At 41.7% G+C, this 13396-nt stretch overlaps 1 protein-coding gene across 1 annotated transcript in view; it reads left to right on the top strand.

Annotated features, from left to right (window-relative positions):
* The first annotated feature begins 2014 nt into the window (after window positions 1-2014).
* RP1 (RP1 axonemal microtubule associated) overlaps window positions 2015-13396 on the top strand; it is a 221844-nt gene continuing 210462 nt past the window's right edge. Inside the window, exon 1 of the mRNA XM_081952551.1 lies at window positions 2015-2146. The gene's annotated coding sequence lies outside the window, so the exon portion shown is untranslated. The remainder of the gene's footprint in view (window positions 2147-13396) is intronic.

Consider the following 13396-nt stretch of genomic DNA (forward strand, 5'->3'; position numbering starts at 1 on the left):
GTTAGGTGACTTGTTTTGGGATAATTCCATAGGCATGGATTTATCCTTCACAGTTTCTTTTCTGTTATTTGGCCTCTTAGTTAGAATGTCCCGTTCTTCCTCTTTTTTAAAAAAAAAAATACTAGTTTTAGAATATTTAGCTGTGTCTAGGCCTGTTATGTCTCTCAATGCTATTTTCTTTTTCTTGCCTCTCCACTCTCACTACATGCAACCTAGTATGGCTATGATAACATATTTCAGTAAAGAGGTAAATGTATAAAGCAATGGAAGTGAGAAACCTAAGGACAGAGCAAAATACCCAAAGTTCTCAAACTGCTTGTCAGTTTAAACACTTTACTTTAAAAAGTATAGCAATTGCATTTTCCTGTTCAATAATCAAGTTTTTTGACCCTACATAAAGTGGCAGAAGGCTCTAAAAACAAGGCAAAGAATAGAATAGAAGACAGAAAATAGGAAGATTTGCACAAAGTAGAATCTTTGCTAATATAAAATAAGGCAAGAGTGAAACTGCACACATTGAAGTGATATAGAGAATATACATTAGCTATGTTTTTCTTTGTTCAGTGCCCTCATTCATGCATTTCTCCTCCTAGTTGAGCAAAAGAGAGATTGTATAGACATATCCATCAATTTAGCAACCAATTGCTAGAGAGGCACTTTAAGGATGATAATTTATGCTAACAATTTGGGGCTTGGGGGCTTGGGGAAGTCACTTTCTTGTAGTTCTAAGAACACTTGCTTGAAAAGTTATTCTACTACAACCAGTAACCTTTACTAAATACCAGCTACTTGATGTAGTCCAGATCACAAAACAGATTCTGCAAGGATTTCTGAGATGCTCCATGATTGTGATAGGATATTATAACAGAATCTTGAAAGCCTATCAGAATTTTATTCTGGCCCATCCTATACCAAACAAAATAAAAATGGGATTGTTTTGAATTTGTTTCTCATGCTTTACATTTTCTCAGGACTGCATTTCCTGAGAAAAGCATCACTTTTAGCCCAAATGTCGGCAACCTATGGCTCCAGAGCCGCATGTGGCTCTTTGATCCCTCTCCTGCGGCTCCCTGCCAACCCAGTTGTGCAACCTGCTCTCTGCCCAAGACACTGGCCAATCCACCCGTGGCCGACGCCAACCTCGCTAATACAAGGGCTGGTGGGGTGGGAATGGGATCCGGAAGGAGGGTATGACAGAAAGGGGGACAGGCCCACAGCTGAGGAGAGAGCACGAGCCATGGTGGCAGCTTCCCTGAAGATGACCCTCCTCTACCTCCTTCTCATGCGATCCACACACGCTTCGGTTTCAGCACTTGGTGCCAAAAAGATTCACCAACACTGATGTATCCACTGCAGGATGAAGGCCTCTTCCACATATTTCCAACCCATATGAGCTTTCTTTTGCCAATTGGCCCCACAATAGTTGCTGTATCGTTGATCCATCTTATTTTAGATCTCGCTTTTTATTAAGTGGGATCCATTCTATGACTGCTTTGCTCCGCATCTGATCAGTTCTTCTTACTATGTGACCAGCCCATTTCCAGTTTTTATATCTGGAGAAGAAGTAGATGTAGTAGACCATTGCATATACCTCGGCAACGGATCTCAGTGGAAGGAGATGCAATAAAGGAAATTGAACAGTGTGTTACATATGGTTGGCAGGCATTCAGCAGGCTAAGCAGAATTTTCAAGAACAACCTCCCACCGTTCATTTCCATTGTATCTCCCTTAATGGCACCTCCCTTATAAGGTCATCACTATATCCTTTTAGAGGGTCTAAGAAGATATCTGGGGACAGTATTCATGCAGTATCAATCTTCTCAGGTTTAATTCATGTAACACATGAATGTCAAGACTGCATAATCCCCAGAAAACAATACACAGCTCCTCTGTTGTCAAAAGTTTGTTTGTTGTTGCTATAGCACCCATACAATAGGTAGTGCTGTGATTGGTACTAAATCAATAGCTAGACTCTTGCTCAGGAGAAGAGTATTTGTATATAACAGCAGCCTAATTATGTTGAGAGCAGCAGACTAGATCTTCAGACTTGGATTTTAGGGAAAGAGCGTTCATACTCATTCTTTTTACCATCTGAGAGAACTCTAGGAACGTGGTTCATCCTTCAAGCGCATCCAGGAGATGCCAGGTACAATATTGTTTATTTATCTCAGTATTTTTTTTTCAACATATGAGCAGTCGGTTATTCCATAATTAATGATAAATGGTATAGTAGCAAAAGTTTCAGGGATTTTTGTCCTTGCACAGGATCAATTCTTCAGCCTTTAAAAATCTTGCACTTATTGAAAACCTGAAAGATTAAAATATAGCGAACAAGCTTTCCATGACCTTAAACACCATCATTTTGATTCAACAGGAAGAACAATTTTGTTGCACGACAGAGACTATGCAAAGCAAGAGTTTACAAATTTACCAAGCATTACATAGGAAAGTCCCACATGTATTTGAAATATGTAGTCTTTGATTCAGAATTACTAAAGGACACTTTGATGGTATTTAACTTCAAGTCATATGCAAAACTGAGGACCATGCAGTCTTAATTGCTAACTTGTATAACTTAATGGATAACTGGTATAACTTTTCTGATTTTTAACTATATGGTCAGATTTCTAGGAATATGGTGCTTGGATGAACTATGGACAATGAACTACCCTCAACATACGTGGAATTTATTTTGGAGAGAGATAGAGATAATAAATCCCCTGATATGTGTATTAAGTTTATTAACTTTGATAGTTATGTTTGAAAATTAAAAGATAATGTATTAGAGAAGGAATAATATGACATTCATAGTCTGATTCCCTTTTTATAATTATTTTTTAACAAGTAATAAATATATTTCTTTTTTTAATGCACCAGATTCTTCGCTAACACAAGCCTAATTAAACAGTGAGGCCTGCAATTAATCCATGTTCACTATTTTAGGAATAAATATCAATAGCACAGGATTTGGCAGTTACCATGTAAAAGATTTTCAAGGGAAAAGGAAGACATTTGTCTTAAAATTATATATTTAAAATGTTTTAGTTAGCCTAAGTTTTCTCATAAAGAAAATTCTTCATGGACTGCATAATCATTAGATGAATTTGCTCAAACTAATCACACTATAAGGCTTTTTTTTGTTTCTCAAAATCAAAAATATCTCATCTTCCACAGCATTAGCACAGACATTGATGAGGGATGAAGAAGAGATATATCTGGAAGACCACATATTTCCACTCATGTCTCATAAAAGTGTTTAACTTCTAAATCTCCCTGGTTAGCTCCTAACATCTCCATTCTAATACCCTGGCTTGACCTGCCTATAATTTTTGCTTCTATCACAGCTCAGTTTTCTGCCAGACAATTATAGCTTTTCTGCCTTGTTCATCTATATCCATTAAACCACTTTTTAAGACTTTTTAAAAAATTGAATACTGTGGAATTTTAAAAAATTATACATATTTATGAAAAACATATATTTGATTATTTTTAAAAGAAAAACAAATATTGAAACAAAATATTGTTTTGTAATAATATGCATTTTTACATGCATCTAGTCCAACTCATTTTAAATCTTAAGAGGATGATGTTGTATATAGTGACATATTTTATCTACATTTTACTGGTTTAAGAAAATTTGAGACAGCATAACATTTAAACTATATTAGTATTTGATCTTAGCTGAAGTGAATGTTGAACATTTATGTCAAAGATAAGACTTTTTGTGTCTTTTCACTGAAAAGCTCATATTTTCTGTTAACTATAAGCTAAATATTTTCTAGTTACTCCCCCCTTTCAAATTGCTTTCATAGGATGTTTGATAAGAGATTTCCCAATGTATAATTTTAACAACCCTCAACCATTCATATATTGTACACAGATGCACAATAATCCAATATAGAAAGTGTGTACAGAAATAGGCAAAAGAGGCAGTGGTAAACTTAGAGAGATTTATTGCTTGTGGACAAGAACTGGGAAAAGTGGAGGTCACACCTCAGTCACTGGTGTGATATCTTCAAACCACAAACTATGCTGTAAAGAAACCCTTTGTTTCCTACGGAAAGTTGCTTTCCTCTTGGAGGCTATTAAGTGGATGCAAAAATCAAAGAGTCATTGGAGCCAGGCTCAAACAACAATGGAGATTTTTTCTTTTTCTTATTCTCTCTCTCCCTCTCTCTCTCTCTCTCTCTCTCTCTCTCCTCTCTCTCCTCTCTTTCTCTCTCTCCCCTTCCCCCACCCCCTCTCCCACCTTCCTTCTCTCTCCCTCCCTTTCCCCTTTCTTATTTAGGGCTGGCTCTAGCCATGCCAAGTAGACACTGGCTTAGGGTTGACAAATTTTAAGGAGTGTCAAAATTGTAAAGACTTCTGAAAAACATAATAAAAAAGTGAAAAGCAGTAAGGTACACTCCATCCGCTTGAGGGTTAAACAAATTTATCCCAGAATAAATAGGGTGAAAATGTCTGGGGCTGAAAATTGTCACTATAAAATTCAAAAAAGAAACAAGTGGGCGTTTTTTTTTTTGAAATTCCTAACAAAATCAGAAGATGAGCCAAACCCCAAGGGGTGCCATAATATAGCTTTGTCTAGGGCGCCAACATGTCTAAAGCCTCTACTTTACTAGAATTCTGAGCTGATCTGTTGTTGGGAATTTTTGGAAATTAGGCTAATGCCACATGAAAGTAGACTAAGGGCCACAAGCTGCTAATTACAGAAAAAGACATTAAAGCAGCCAATATATTTCAGATTTGATGCTAGTATAATGACAATAGTGAAGCATTGCCTCACCATGATGGAGTTCATTGATTCAACTATTAATAGCAACTATTTAGCTTAGTTCAATTCATAGATGGAGTTTGCAATAGCATACAGTGAAGCAATTTATTTTTCAAAGAGTATCCCTTATTTACTTATCCAATACAACATGTATGGTTTTTTTGTTTTCTTTGTACATGTGTCTAGGAGAGATTTCTGTTGACTTTATGTATCATTTACACCATGGCAATACTCTTGGGTTTTGTTGATATGAATCATACTGCCTTGGTATCATATTGAGTAAATTAATAACACATAAAAATAAACAGTGTCCTTAGAAACTGTAAACTGATCGTGAAATTGTTCAGGGTTCCTGGAATTTTTTAAAAAATTGACTTCTGATACACCAGAAAAGTCTCTTGAGCATGATTGGGTTGATGAGAGTTACAGGAAAATTATTATGCTCAGATTAAATATTATAAATGACCAGGGAGGGAATTAATTTTTTCTGTACTTATGCAAACCGAATTCACATTGATGTTGAAAGCTTTGCATTTGCAAAGTCATTGTAACCCTTTATAATGAGATTTAGATTTTAGGGTAAGGTAGGAAGTGCAAAGCATATTGGTATTTCTTTATGGGCCTTATCTAAATCCTGTTTTTGTGCGCTGGCATCTACAGATTCTAGGTGCTCTCAATCCTCTGTTATACCACAACTTCTGGCCAGCATAGCATAAACTATTAAAGCAGAAAAGTAATTCTGAAACATGATTCCATGACAACTTTAGCTTTAGTCATGTTTAGTAAATTGTTAAACAGGTTTGATTGAAAGTCGAGGCTTTTTAAAAAGAAAAAAGAATCAGGAACAGTTTTCTTCAAATGCTTTATAAGTTTATAAAGTTTATAAGTTTATAAATATGCATTCTTCTAATAACAGTATTGTAAACTGGGAGCAGCTTCTTTTAAAAATAAAAGCAGGGAAAAGTGTAGAGAAAAATGAACACTACTGTTCTATATTAAGACAGTACAGTATTTTGAGAGAGGTTCCTCCTTTAAAATAAGACCAGTAATGCTGAGAATCAACTTAGGTTTTTTTTTTTCTCAAGCATGCATAGGAGTCAGAACTGGATATTTCATGCAGAAAGGGGCTAGACCCTTGATGGCAAACCTATGGCTCGTGTGCCACAGGTGGCATGCAGCGCCCTCTCTGTGGGCTCACGAGCCGCTGCCCCAGTTCAGTTCTACTGCACGTGTGCGCCGTCATCCTGTCGGCCAGTTGCTCTTTAGGTCTTTGCTGTGCATGCGTGGGGGAAGGGCACATGCAAGGGGACCACACATGCATGCATGGAGGGGGGTGGACACATGCAGGAGTCCGCACACATGCGAGGGAGCTGGGGTGCATGCAGGGAGCTGCTTGCGCATGTGGGGAACATGCCTGTGTGTGTGCACATGCATGGTATCGGGGCACATGTGGTGAGGTTCTGTGTGCATGCACGGGGAACGGGGCACATGCGCATACATGGGGCAGGGTGTGGGATGCATGCACAGGGGCGGGGTGTATGTGCAGGGGCCGTGCACGCATTGTCTGGAAAAAACACTTAAAGATTAGCTTGCAATATAATGATTTAAATCTTTACAAATAAATATTCTGTTCATAATACACTGGCACTGCATGGTTTATAGCTACAAATCTCTGGAAATGGTATGAGGTACTATCCATATCCATTTTTCACATATAAGGGGTTACTGTGTAGTTGGACATATGGCAGAGGCACAGAAAGTTGAAGAGTCTCAGGGATACTGTTTTTCCTGCCAGAGCCGTGTGTGTGTGTGTGTGTGTGTGTGTGTGTGTTAGAGTAATAGATAACAATTCGAATAATAATTGGAATTGGTGCGGGTGGATTGCTTAGGAAGACGCAGGTCTCGACTCCTTTTAATTTTTTTAGAGGGAAATAAACCAGCAGGATAGGATGGTGTCCAAGGAGGGCGGGATCTGTGCGAACCCAACCAGTTTTGTATTAACTTCCTTCTTTATCCCCATTTAAAGAATCATCTAATCTAATCAGTAATCAAGTCCAAACAGAAATTCGTGTTTTTTTTCTTAATGTTTAAATGTTTCTTTTCCTTTGACTTTGTTTTGGGAACTGGCTGAAAATAGGGCTGTTGTGGTCATTTGTCCTACTTCTTTTGTAGGAAATGGACCTGGGACACATGGCTTCAACACAGTGACGTGGGGTGAGGTTTATGGCTGGTGAGGCTGGTGACGTCATCAGCGCGAGCCGCGGTCCCCTTCATGTTGACTCAGGAAGGCGGGGAATGGGACCACGTGTGCAGGAGGCTGAAGCTGCCTCAGCCTCCTGCACACGTGGTCCCACTCTCCTCCTTCCTGACTCCTGAGTCAACATGAAGGGGACCACGGAGCACGCTCCGCGGTCCCCTTCATGTTGACTCAGGAAGGCGGAGAATGGGACCACGTGTGCAGGAGGGAGGCTGAGGCTAGAGGAGCCTCCTGCACACGTGGTCCCATTCCCGGACCACGTGTGCAGAAGGCTCCTCAGCGCCTTTTCCCTTTTTTTTATTTTCATGATGAGAGCAGTGAGGCTCTGCCTCCCCTGCCTCCCCTGACCGCACATCCCTGCTTCAACAACTTAATATTGAATTATGCGGTCTTGGTATGGCTGTTGAGTATCTGCTGGCGTTAATCCAGCATCAAATTTACAACTGGTTTTCATTAAAAAAATAAATTAACAACCAGAGCAAACTGGCAAGACAATACCTGTCAGAAAAAACTCACTTAACACTGTTCAACCTCACTTAATACTCTTAAACAGGAAGTTCATCATAAATCATATATTTAAGTTTAGATTTAATACCTTTAAATGGCAGAAACCAACTTTTAATACCTCTAGTGGCACAAATCAAGAAAAGTTACATATTATCTTTGTGCATAATTTAAAAGTTTTTTCTTTTAATTATGTCCGTCAAGTCACTCTTGACTCTGTTGGAAGAAATGTCCTTCTGGGTTCGGCTCCAAGTGGGGAAAAAGACACTGGAGACATGGAGGCTGCTTGGAAAGATGGTTTTAATGGTGGACAGGACCGCATGGCTTGAGTCCTGAACAGAAAAGGTGATCACATGCTTCAATGTTGGTGGAGAAGAAGAGAAGAGAAGGGCAGAGAAGAGGCTTGCAGGGCTTTTTATAATCTGTTCTGCCCCACCTATCTGTTTCCTGTTCCTGTGTAAGAAATGTATTCTGATTGGTTGCCAGACTCCCATGGGCCCGTGCAAGGGCAACCCTCTAGACTGAGTTTTGAATTCAGGTTTGATTGAGTTCAGCTGCCATGTGGTCAGTTGAGTAAAGGCTTATATTATCAAGCCTTCATTGTCACTGCCAGAACTCTACACCAATCCCCCTGGAGCTGAAGGGGAGAACTCTTTATTATGTAAAGTGGACTACCTTGGCCTTCTTAATGGCCCATTGACAAAGTGGGGAAGCTGCAGGAATTTACTTTGTGTTTCTCCCTTTTTCACATCCAGGAAATATAATATTCTGCCTTTTCAATTATCCTAGGATATTTCATTTTTCTGGGAGAGGGCTGGGTGATAACTTCCAACAACTCTTAGCAACCATATGGACTTTCTCTAAGATGATGTTCCCAAATCTTGGCTGTGAGGTCTCCCACTGGTGTACTCCTCAACTCTGGAAGTGATTCCATCCACCTTTCTGCTAGTTGTTCTTCCTTTCCTTCCATTTTTCCAGGATTGGAGGAATAGCCTGATGTTCATGGCTTCCTGGAAGGCTAGCGGGGTGGGGGCTTTGAAGACTTATGAATATATTTAATATTTAGAAATAAAAAGGTTGAACAAAAGTGGATGCATACTTTAAATACTCCAGTGATTATAATCAGTCATCAGGACTTTAACTCTGTAGGGACACATCAACAATCTAAAATATTGACAGCTGGTACTTAAATCCTGGTGTCTTTCTCTATTGTTATTTGTGTCTGGACATCTAGATATCTTCATCTTTAATTAAAAGGAAAAGAGTCTGCTCTTTCAGATTTAGCAGCATACCCCCAATTATCTTGTACAAGAAGCAATTAATTTACTATTTAGTTCCCATGGAAACTAAATTGCTGTTTAATAGAATCTATTCAGACTCTTTATTTTAACAGATTGTCTGGTCTGCCTTTGTGCAACACCCTTCTTTTCCAGACTCTCATTAGAATTTGATTTACTTGATTTATTACAATGCTTCTCCTGTGCATAATTTAGAGTAACATAGTTATTTTCAATTTTAACTTCACAACAACTCTGTGGGAGTAGATTGAGAATTTATAACTGAAAGATCATAAAGCAAAATAAGAGTTTGCTTTCTCCTGTGGACATTCATTGTTGTGGGTCTTAAATAAGCCTTGAAACCAACAAAATAGAACAGCATCTGCATTCTTCATTTAATCTTACATTTATATATGGTTAGGCACTATATCTCATTAGTAATACATTAGTCACAGATTAGACTCAAGGGACTACTGTTGCAATTAAATTAATGGTAAGTACAAGAGTATGTGTTGTATTAGTCTGCAATTTATCAAAGCAGAGGCTTTCAGTATTATCAAATTGTAATAAAGCCTAATCAATAGGGATTAGTCTTGATGCATCATGTCATAGACGGAAACAGCCTCAGTAAAGATCATTTCTCGAAAGCAACAAATCAATTCAGGAAAACAAATCCATAAGTCTATCCATGTTCTATTCCCTGCCATGGAATATGTGACATAATTTCTGCCTGCTCTACTCTATTCTTCTAAAGCTGCTAAAATATTGAATGGTGTAATTTTTCAAACATGCACCTGGTAAATTGTTCTACTTTGAATTGTATCTTGTATTTTTCAAGAATCAAATTCTTTTCGCATTTGTATTTAAAGACCCCTGTTTATGTATAAGCAATCTCAAAATAACAGGACATCATGTTATTGGATGCCCTAGCATATGTCATCCCATTGTTCCTTGGCGATTACTACTGGTGTTTGACAATCATTTTTTGCACTTGGTTCATAAGACACAACTTAATGAAGTTCATGGAAAATAGTCCGGCAGGGAAAAACTAATTTGAGGGCAAATCAATCTCAAATCTCATCAGTTTTCAGAACACATATAACTTATATATACCTTATTTAATTTATAATTTATATTTATAAAACACATTTCTAAGGCTGCCTGGCTCCAAAGTGGCTTACAAATTGACAGCTGCCTAGAGGAAACCATTAAAACTGCCTTCTACCTCAAGGCCTAGAGCAGGCCTGTCAAACTCCTGGGGCCGATGTGTCATGTGCTGGCCATGCCCATGCCTGGATTAGTGAAGGGGGGAAAAGTCCCAATACGTCACTTGCAGAAGTGGTATTCAGCCTGTTCGAACTTGTTCTAGCGTACCAGTAATGGAAATTTGGAGTGGTTTGGAGAACCAGCAAATATCACCCCTGTCTGGCCCTATCCTCCCACCCCGCCATTCCCTGTCCTGTATTCCGTGTTTTTTTTAGTTCAGCTGATTGAGCAGCAGGACGGATTGCCATGCCTCAGTTGAGTTAAAAAACAGCTCAGCTCACCAGCACTGACACCAAGGGTCGTCTTTGAGTTCTGTGTGCGCGTACGCAAAGTGCTCTCTCATAGAACCGACAGGAAAAGATTTGGAATCCCATCACTGGTGACGTGATGCCACCGTGACGATGCGAGTTTTTACACCCTTGGCCTAGAGCAGTGCTTCTCAATTATTTTCTGTCATGCCCCCCCTAGGAAGAAGAAAACATTTCGCGCCCCCCCGCGCGTCTGTAAATAGTATAATTTGTCTATAAAATTGTTATAAGTACACCTCTGCATAACATAGCACACCGGTCTTTCCTCGTCTCCCACCGTAGTCACATGCTTTCTTTCCTCTTTCCCTCTTACTTGTCTATCCTTCCTTCCACCCTCCCTTCCTCCTTCCCTTCCTTCCTGCCTCCCTTCCAGTTCCCTCCTTCCTCTTTCCCCCTGCCTGCCTGCCTTCTTTCCTCTTTCCCTATCCTCCTATCCTTCCTTTCTCCCTCCCTCCTTCCCTGCCTCCCTTCCAGTTCCATTCTTCCCTCCTTCCTTCTGCCTCCTTCCTGCCTGCTTGCCTTCTTTCCTCTTTCCCTCTTGCTTGTCTATCCTTACTCCCTCCTCCCTTTCTTCCCTCCCTCCCTGCCAGCAGCTCCTCCAGCATCCCAGCTGGAAGCAGCAGCACAACAGTCGCCGTTACCAGGGGCGAAGGGGTGGCGGTGGCAAGATCGGGCGACCGCCGCCCCTTTGTCCCTTCCCCAACAGCGGCTGTTGCGCTTCCGCTTCCAGACGGAATGCTGGCGGGGAGGCAAGCTACCTGCATAAAGACGCCGCCGAGGGCATGGCAGAATATATCCCGGCTTGAAGTGGCAGCGCTGGGGACTGCTCAGAGACTCATCAGAGCCGCGGGCTGGAGCTGTGCAAAAAGTCTGCTTGGGCTGGGGGGGTGGGGGGGAGGGAAGCCTGGGACAGCCATGCTTCCCTCCCTCCCACCCCCGCCCGAGCAAGCTTCTTGCACAGCTCCAGCCCGCGGCTCCAATGAAAATCCACAGTCCGAAGTGCTGCCACTTCCAGGCGGGATATATTATGCCTCGCCCACGCCGCCACCGCCGTTGCATCCAGATGGAAAGGGAGCCTTCGCGCCCCCCTTTACGGAGCCTCGCGCCCCCCCAGGGGGGCGCGCCCCACTATTTGAGAACCGCTGGCCTAGAGGGAGAGAGCCACATTTGAAGGCTCATTTCAAGGGAACAGGATAGAGGCAATTGGAAGCCCTTGAAGCAGGAGAAGGTGCTGCAACCAAGAAGACCCCTGTTCCTAGGTTCCATTAGATGACACTGTTTAATCAATGGAACCTAGAGCATGCTGACTCTATCTGATAGCATACAATGGGCAGAACCTTGGGGGAGTTTATCTTTCAAAGATTACACTTTTAATATTTTAAAGGCATCTCTTTCTCTTTTAAAGCTGCTTTTACCTTGCTGAAAGGAAATATCCCACATGAAGCTCATATTTCTTTCCCATAGGAGCTAGGAGCCATGGGAAAAAAATTCTGTTCTGTTTAACTCAGAGTGCAATTATTTTCAAAAGAATAAATATTATCACTTGTTCAAAACATGTTGGCGGTAGGGAATGCTCGTTTGCACAACCTATTTTCAAATGACAATATTTTTATGTGTGTGTAATCCTTACAAATGTTAGCAATAAGTAACATAATCAAATCAAACCGAGACAGAGAGACAAAAAAGGGACAGAGGGACAAATGATAATTCTATATGGCTAAGCAAAATAGTATTTTTAAAAAACCATATGCTTCTGCCAACTTTCATTTCCTTGCCATTATGATGTGGCTTGGTGGGCATGGCTTGGTGGGCATGGCAGGGGAAGATTACTGCAAAATCCCCAATTCCTCCCCACCCCACTGACCTGCTTTCCAGTTCTGTTCTCCTGTTCAGGGCAACAAAAGAAGATCAGCTGGGAGGCTGAGAGGCAGCAGGGGCAGGGCCAGCCTATTTACTGGTTCTCCGAATTACTCAAAATTTCTATTACTGGTTCTCCAGAACCTGACAGAATTGGCTGAATACCACCTCTGATCTAGGTTGCAATTTTGTTAAGTTTGCTAAATATTTAATTTTTCAATTTATTCAATTTGTTAGCCACTCCCTCTCCACAAGGGACTCGGGGCGGCGTACAATAAAAGCACATATATATATACATATACACACACACACATACACGAAGGAAGTAACAATCATTACCTTGCAGGCGGAACCAGTTCGTCCAAGCTGGTACCGCCCCAAGCGCCTGATGGAACCAGATAGGTTCCAGACAGAGCTTGGGCCATTACCTGTAGCCCTGACCCGCGCTCGGTTGGAGGACCTAGTGGCCGCCTGGAATAGGGCGACGGCTGGGGCCTTGGACCGGGTTGCGCCTTTGTGACCTCTCCTATGGCAGCGACTCACCCGGGCACCTTGGTATGCCGAGGAGCTCAGGGTGATGAAGCGCCATAGAAGACGTCTAGAGAGCAGGTGGAGGTCCTCACGCTCCGAGTCTGACCGAACACAGGTAAGAGCCTATTTACGGACCTACCTTGTGGCATTGAGAGTGGCCAAATGTAGACATTGCGCTGCTCTTATTGCGTCTGCGGATAACCGCCCTGCCGCCCTGTTTAGGGTGACCCGCTCCCTCTTGGTTCAGGAGACGCGGGGGGCACCCTTACAGGGAAGAGCAGAGGAGTTTGGAGAATATCTACAGAACAAAGTCGCTCAGATCCGAAGTGGATGGGCCCCCTCCAGTGGTCTGGACGGGCCGTCAACAGCGAGTCTTGTGAATCCACTCTGAGAGGAGTTTGACTCTGTTGCCCCCGAGGATTTAGACAGGTTGCGTGGATGGCTGCGACCCACCACATGTTCATTGGGCCCGTGTCCCTCCTGGTTGGTACTGGCATCCTGGGAGGTGACACGAGGCTGGCTTCTGGGCCTGGTGAATGCCTCGTTGGGGGAGGGATCCTTACCATCTGCCTTGAAAGAGGCGGTGGTGAGGCCCTTACTCAAGAGGTCTTCGCTTGACCCA

The sequence above is a fragment of the Natrix helvetica genome (genome assembly GCF_964273705.1).
Source record: "Natrix helvetica genome assembly, chromosome: 4".
Taxonomy (NCBI): domain Eukaryota; kingdom Metazoa; phylum Chordata; class Lepidosauria; order Squamata; family Natricidae; genus Natrix; species Natrix helvetica.